The following is a 7690-nucleotide window of genomic DNA, read 5'->3' as shown; positions in this document are numbered from 1 at the left end:
TGCACATACAGAAGTAAGTAGTGATGAGAATTCATTGAGGAAAACGGCGGAGGGTTTTGGCGGTCTGTAAATGGTGACAATGATAGTGGGTTTGGGGCCTGAGAGTTTTACAGCTAGACATTCAAAGGAGGAATGAAGGGGGACTGTGACAGTGGTGACTTTGATGTTATCACGATGGAGGAGAGCGAGGCCACCCCCCCTCCCATTAACCCGGGGTTTACTAATAAAAGAAAAACCTGGTGGGACTGCTTCATTTAGATGGGAGAAGTCATTTGGTTGTTGCCAGGTCTCAGTGAGGCAGAGAATGTCTAGGCTCTGGTCAACAATAAAGTCATTTATCAAAAGGGCCTTATTACTGAGGGATCTGGTGTTCAGCAGACAGAGTTTCAGACAGGTGAGTGGAGTGTAGCAGGTTGCTTTGAGCAGAGGGAACAGTACACTGTGATTGACGGGACTGACCGTACGGGCTGTGCGAGGAGGGGGGCGGGGCCCAGTGGACCAGAAGGAGCGGATGTTTTTGTTGCTGGTGTGAGTGTACTGAAAATTCCGTCCAGAGCCTCGGTGGATGTATTTTGGTCGTTTGAGAATGTCCTGGGGGGATGCAAGCTGAGGTGGTTGGGTCCTTGAGAAGATCCGTAGACGTAACATCTCCGTTACCGAGTAACGGAGCGGCAGAGATGCGCTCGTTACGTGAGAGTCAAACATAGCGCAATCCAGAGGAACAGGTTAAAATCCACAGGTTGTGAAGTCGGAAGAAGCCAGCGGTAGATCCAGGCGATTATGGTGAAGCCACAGAGCGAGCACGGCGGAGGCAGAGGAGTGGAGCAAGCCGGTTGTAGCTACGCTGGAGACGGGGAAGCCAATTGGACGGCGCCGGGGGTTAACAGCAGTCTAGCCGGCCAGCAGGTGTCATCCACCAACAGCTGCACGACTCCACGCACAAAACACAAAACAAAACACGCAGACGTTTAACGTTCAGAAATAAATAAATAAATAAAGAAAACTGACGCAGTTACTTAACTTAACTTTGTAGTCCGATCCGAGGTCCAGAAGGGTTTCAGACAGAAGGTGTTGAAAGTAAGCAAAAGAAAACTGATTAAAAAGTTAAAAGACTAGAAAGAAAAAGAAAATCGCGAAAAAATAATGTTCAGAATGACGTTCCGGTGAGCAGCAGCAGCAACAGCGTTCAAAAGGCAACAGCGTCCACCAACGTACGACCTCACGTATAAAACACGTAAAAATAAAGAAAACGGGCGCACTGACAATAGCGAAAAGTGACTATATATAACAAGTAAACTTAGCTAAACTACTAAAGACCAAAAAAAACGACAAAATGTTCAATGCAATCGTGAGAAATATTGGAAATACTGAATAAAAACAAGCCATACAGAGCGGCGTTAGACTCGCCAGCGTCCCCGTTACTAGGCCAAGGAGTAACACTGTTGTTTTTTATTGCTCGTCATGAAAAAAAACATAAGGGGTAACACTGTTGTTTTTTATTGGTCGTAATGAAAAAAAACATAAGGGGTAACACTGTAGTTTTTTATTGGTCGTCATGAAAAAAAACATAAGGGGTAACACTGTCGTTTTTTATTGGTCGTCATGAAAAAAGACATAAGGGGTAACACTGTTGTTTTTTATTGGTCGTCATGAAAAAAAACATAAGGGGTAACATTGTCGTTTTTTATTGGTCGTCATGAAAAAAAACATAAGGGGTAACACTGTCGTTTTTTATTGGTCGTCATGAAAAAAAACATAAGGGGTAACACTGTCGTTTTTTATTTCTCGTCATGAAAAAAACATAAGGGGTAACACTGTCGTTTTTTTTTGGTCGTCATGAAAAAAAACATAAGGGGTAACACTGTTGTTTTTTATTGGTCGTCATGAAAAAAAACATAAGGGGTAACACTGTCGTTTTTTTTTGGTCGTCATGAAAAAAAACATAAGGGGTAACACTGTCGTTTTTTTTTGGTCATCATGAAAAAAACATAAGGGGTAACACTGTCGTTTTTTATTTCTCGTCATAAAAAAAAAAAACATAAGGGGTAACACTGTCGTTTTTTATTTCTCGTCATAAAAAAAAAAACATAAGGGGTAACACTGTTGTTTTTTATTGCTCGTCATGAAAAAAAACATAAGGGGTAACACTGTCGTTTTTTATTGGTCGTCATGAAAAAAAACATAAGGGGTAACACTGTCGTTTTTTATTGGCCGTCATGAAAAAAAACATAAGGGGTAACACTGTCGTTTTTTATTGGTCGTCATGAAAAAAAACATAAGGGGTAACACTGTGGTTTTTTATTGGTCGTCATGAAAAAAAACATAAGGGGTAACACTGTGGTTTTTTATTGGTCGTCATGAAAAAAAACATAAGGGGTAACACTGTCGTTTTTTATTGGTCGTCATGAAAAAAGACATAAGGGGTAACACTGTCGTTTTTTATTAGTCATGAAAAAAAACATAAGGGGTAACACTGTCGTTTTTTATTGGTCGTCATGAAAAAAAACATAAGGGCTAACACTGTCGTTTTTTATTGGTCGTCATGAAAAAAAACATAAGGGGTAACACTGTCGTTTTTTATTTCTCGCCATGAAAAAAACATAAGGGGTAACACTGTTGTTTTTTATTGCTCGTCATGAAAAAAAACACAAGGGGTAACACTGTTGTTTTTTATTGGTCGTCATGAAAAAAAACATAAGGGGTAACACTGTAGTTTTTTATTGGTCGTCATGAAAAAAAACATAAGGGGTAACACTGTTGTTTTTTATTGGTCGTCATGAAAAAAGACATAAGGGGTAACACTGTCGTTTTTTATTCGTCGTCATGAAAAAAAACATAAGGGGTAACACTGTCGTTTTTTATTTCTCGTCATGAAAAAAAACATAAGGGGTAACACTGTCGTTTTTTATTTCTCGTCATGAAAAAAAACATAAGGGGTAACACTGTTGTTTTTTATTGGCCGTCATGAAAAAAAACATAAGGGGTAACACTGTCGTTTTTTATTGGTCGTCATGAAAAAAAACATAAGGGGTAACATTGTCGTTTTTTATTGGTCGTCATGAAAAAAAACATAAGGGGTAACACTGTTGTTTTTTATTGGTCGTCATGAAAAAAAACATAAGGGGTAACATTGTCGTTTTTTATTGGTCGTCATGAAAAAAAACATAAGGGGTAACACTGTCGTTTTTTATTGGTCGTCATGAAAAAAAACATAAGGGGTAACACTGTCGTTTTTTATTTCTCGTCATGAAAAAAACATAAGGGGTAACACTGTCGTTTTTTTTTGTCGTCATGAAAAAAAACATAAGGGGTAACACTGTCGTTTTTTATTGGTCGTCATGAAAAAAAACATAAGGGGTAACACTGTCGTTTTTTTTTGGTCGTCATGAAAAAAAACATAAGGGGTAACACTGTCGTTTTTTTTTGGTCATCATGAAAAAAACATAAGGGGTAACACTGTCGTTTTTTATTTCTCGTCATAAAAAAAAAAACATAAGGGGTAACACTGTTGTTTTTTATTGCTCGTCATGAAAAAAAACATAAGGGGTAACACTGTCGTTTTTTATTTCTCGTCATAAAAAAAAAAACATAAGGGGTAACACTGTCGTTTTTTATTTCTCGTCATAAAAAAAAAAACATAAGGGGTAACACTGTCGTTTTTTATTGGTCGTCATGAAAAAAAACATAAGGGGTAACACTGTCGTTTTTTATTGGCCGTCATGAAAAAAAACATAAGGGGTAACACTGTGGTTTTTTATTGGTCGTCATGAAAAAAAACATAAGGGGTAACACTGTCGTTTTTTATTGGTCGTCATGAAAAAAAACATGAGGGGTAACACTGTCGTTTTTTATTGGTCGTCATGAAAAAAGACATAAGGGGTAACACTGTCGTTTTTTATTAGTCATGAAAAAAAACATAAGGGGTAACACTGTCGTTTTTTATTGGTCGTCATGAAAAAAAACATAAGGGGTAACACTGTAGTTTTTTATTGGTCGTCATGAAAAAAACATAAGGGGTAACACTGTTGTTTTTTATTGGTCGTCATGAAAAAAAAACACAAGGGGTAACACTGTTGTTTTTTATTGGTCGTCATGAAAAAAAACATAAGGGGTAACACTGTAGTTTTTTATTGGTCGTCATGAAAAAAAACATAAGGGGTAACACTGTCGTTTTTTATTTCTCGTCATGAAAAAAAACATAAGGGGTAACACTGTTGTTTTTTATTTCTCGTCATGAAAAAAAACATAAGGGGTAACACTGTCGTTTTTTATTGGTCGTCATGAAAAAAAACATAAGGGGTAACACTGTCGTTTTTTATTGGTCGTCATGAAAAAAAACCTAAGGGGTAACACTGTCGTTTTTTATTGGTCGTCATGAAAAAAAACATAAGGGGTAACACTGTCGTTTTTTATTTCTCGTCATGAAAAAAACCATAAGGGTCATATATAACCTCAGAAATAACTATTTCACAAATCTCAGTGGGAAGTGGAGAGAGCTGGGAGCTAACCCCCTGGAGACCGGGGTTCAAGTCCGGTTGATGTCCTCTGTTGGAAGACTCTTAACTCTATTTCATGCGCATTATAAAGTCAAGTATAACCATTGTGTTCACTTTATTCAGTGTCTTGATGGTGCATTGATAAGTTCGGAGGTTAACACTCTAAACAGTTTAGGGTCGGATCCCCGTAACACTGTCGTTATTTATTGGTCGTCATGAAAAAAAACATAAGGGGTAACACTGTAGTTTTTTTATTGGTCGTCATGAAAAAAGACATAAGGAGTAACACTGTTGTTTTTTATTGCTCGTCATGAAAAAAAACATAAGGGGTAACACTGTTGTTTTTTATTGGTCGTAATGAAAAAAAACATAAGGGGTAACACTGTAGTTTTTTATTGGTCGTCATGAAAAAAAACATAAGGGGTAACACTGTCGTTTTTTATTGGTCGTCATGAAAAAAGACATAAGGGGTAACACTGTCGTTTTTTATTTCTCGTCATGAAAAAAAACATAAGGGGTAACACTGTTGTTTTTTATTGGTCGTCATGAAAAAAAACATAAGGGGTAACATTGTCGTTTTTTATTGGTCGTCATGAAAAAAAACATAAGGGGTAACACTGTCGTTTTTTATTGGTCGTCATGAAAAAAAACATAAGGGGTAACACTGTCGTTTTTTATTTCTCGTCATGAAAAAAACATAAGGGGTAACACTGTCGTTTTTTTTTGGTCGTCATGAAAAAAAACATAAGGGGTAACACTGTTGTTTTTTATTGGTCGTCATGAAAAAAAACATAAGGGGTAACACTGTCGTTTTTTTTTGGTCGTCATGAAAAAAAACATAAGGGGTAACACTGTCGTTTTTTTTTGGTCATCATGAAAAAAAAAAAAGGGGTAACACTTTTGTTTTTTATTGGTCGTCATGAAAAAAAAAAACATAAGGGGTAACACTGTTGTTTTTTATTGGTCGTCATGAAAAAAAAAAACATAAGGGGTAACACTGTTGTTTTTTATTGCTCGTCATGAAAAAAAACATAAGGGGTAACACTGTCGTTTTTTATTGGTCGTCATGAAAAAAAACATAAGGGGTAACACTGTCGTTTTTTATTGGCCGTCATGAAAAAAAACATAAGGGGTAACACTGTCGTTTTTTATTGGTCGTCATGAAAAAAAACATAAGGGGTAACATTGTCGTTTTTTATTGGTCGTCATGAAAAAAAACATAAGGGGTAACACTGTGGTTTTTTATTGGTCGTCATGAAAAAAAACATAAGGGGTAACACTGTCGTTTTTTATTTCTCGTCATGAAAAAAACATAAGGGGTAACACTGTCGTTTTTTTTTGTCGTCATGAAAAAAAACATAAGGGGTAACACTGTCGTTTTTTATTGGTCGTCATGAAAAAAAACATAAGGGGTAACACTGTCGTTTTTTATTTCTCGTCATAAAAAAAAAAAACATAAGGGGTAACACTGTTGTTTTTTATTGCTCGTCATGAAAAAAAACATAAGGGGTAACACTGTCGTTTTTTATTGGTCGTCATGAAAAAAAACATAAGGGGTAACACTGTCGTTTTTTATTGGCCGTCATGAAAAAAAACATAAGGGGTAACACTGTGGTTTTTTATTGGTCGTCATGAAAAAAAACATAAGGGGTAACACTGTGGTTTTTTATTGGTCGTCATGAAAAAAAACATAAGGGGTAACACTGTGGTTTTTATTGGTCGTCATGAAAAAATACATAAGGGGTAACACTGTCGTTTTTTATTAGTCGTCATGAAAAAAAACATAAGGGGTAACACTGTCGTTTTTATTGGTCGTCATGAAAAAAAACATAAGGGCTAACACTGTCGTTTTTTATTGGTCGTCATGAAAAAAAACATAAGGGGTAACACTGTCGTTTTTTATTTCTCGTCATGAAAAAAACATAAGGGGTAACACTGTTGTTTTTTATTGCTCGTCATGAAAAAAAACACAAGGGGTAACACTGTTGTTTTTTATTGGTCGTCATGAAAAAAAACATAAGGGGTAACACAGTTGTTTTTTATTGTTCGTCATGAAAAAAAACATAAGGGGTAACACTGTCGTTTTTTATTGGTCGTCATGAAAAAAAACATAAGGGGTAACACTGTCGTTCTTTATTGGTCGTCATGAAAAAAAACATAAGGGGTAACACAGTTGTTTTTTATTGGTCGTCATGAAAAAAAACATAAGGGGTAACACTGTTGTTTTTTATTGGTCGTCATGAAAAAAAACATAAGGGGTAACACTGTCGTTTTTTATTGGTCGTCATGAAAAAAAAAAAAAGGGGTAACACTTTTGTTTTTTATTGGTCGTCATGAAAAAAAAACATAAGGGGTAACACTGTTGTTTTTTATTGGTCGTCATGAAAAAAAACATAAGGGGTAACACTGTTGTTTTTTATTGGTCGTCATGAAAAAAGACATAAGGGGTAACACTGTTGTTTTTTATTGGTCGTCTTGAAAAAAAACATAAGTGGTAACACTGTCGTTTTTATTGGTCGTCATGAAAAAAAACATAAGGGGTAACACTGTCGTTTTTTATTGGTCGTCATGAAAAAAAACATAAGGGGTAACACTGTCGTTTTTTATTGGTCGTCATGAAAAAAAACATAAGGGGTAACACTGTCGTTTTTTATTGGTCGTCATGAAAAAAGACATAAGGGGTAACACTGTCGTTTTCTATTGGTCGTCATGAGCAATTGCCCCCAACCGTCTCCCAAACAATTAACAATAAGGCAGCAACTTTTTGTGTGTGTGTGTGTGTGTGTGTGTGTGTGTGTGTGTGTGTGTGTGTGTGTGTGTGTGTGTGTGTGTGTGTGTGTGTGTGTGTGTGTGTGTGTGTTTGCTAGCGTGCATGGTACATTATAAACCACCAGTATGAGGAAAGCCAATATCAGTACTACTTCTTGTTAGTGACTAGTTTACTATTTAACAAGCACATATCTGCCTGTCTACTTAACTACCAGGCATCATTATAACGATGGGGACACCGTATCAGGCAGAAGTGAGTCGTGTAACATTTGGACGAACATGAGCGGCATGCAGCCAAATACAGAAATACACAACATCTCTTGTGATAGGAGACAGTGCTGCCCCCTGCTGTTGACCCCGCTGTTACACAATGTTAGAATTACCCTTCTGCTCTCCGCTGCCGGGGAAACATCTTCCCCTACCGT

The sequence above is a fragment of the Gadus chalcogrammus genome, chromosome 21 (assembly GCF_026213295.1).
Source record: "Gadus chalcogrammus isolate NIFS_2021 chromosome 21, NIFS_Gcha_1.0, whole genome shotgun sequence".
In the NCBI taxonomy this organism is placed as follows: Eukaryota; Metazoa; Chordata; class Actinopteri; order Gadiformes; family Gadidae; genus Gadus; species Gadus chalcogrammus.
Note: the sequence above shows the minus strand (reverse complement) of the source record.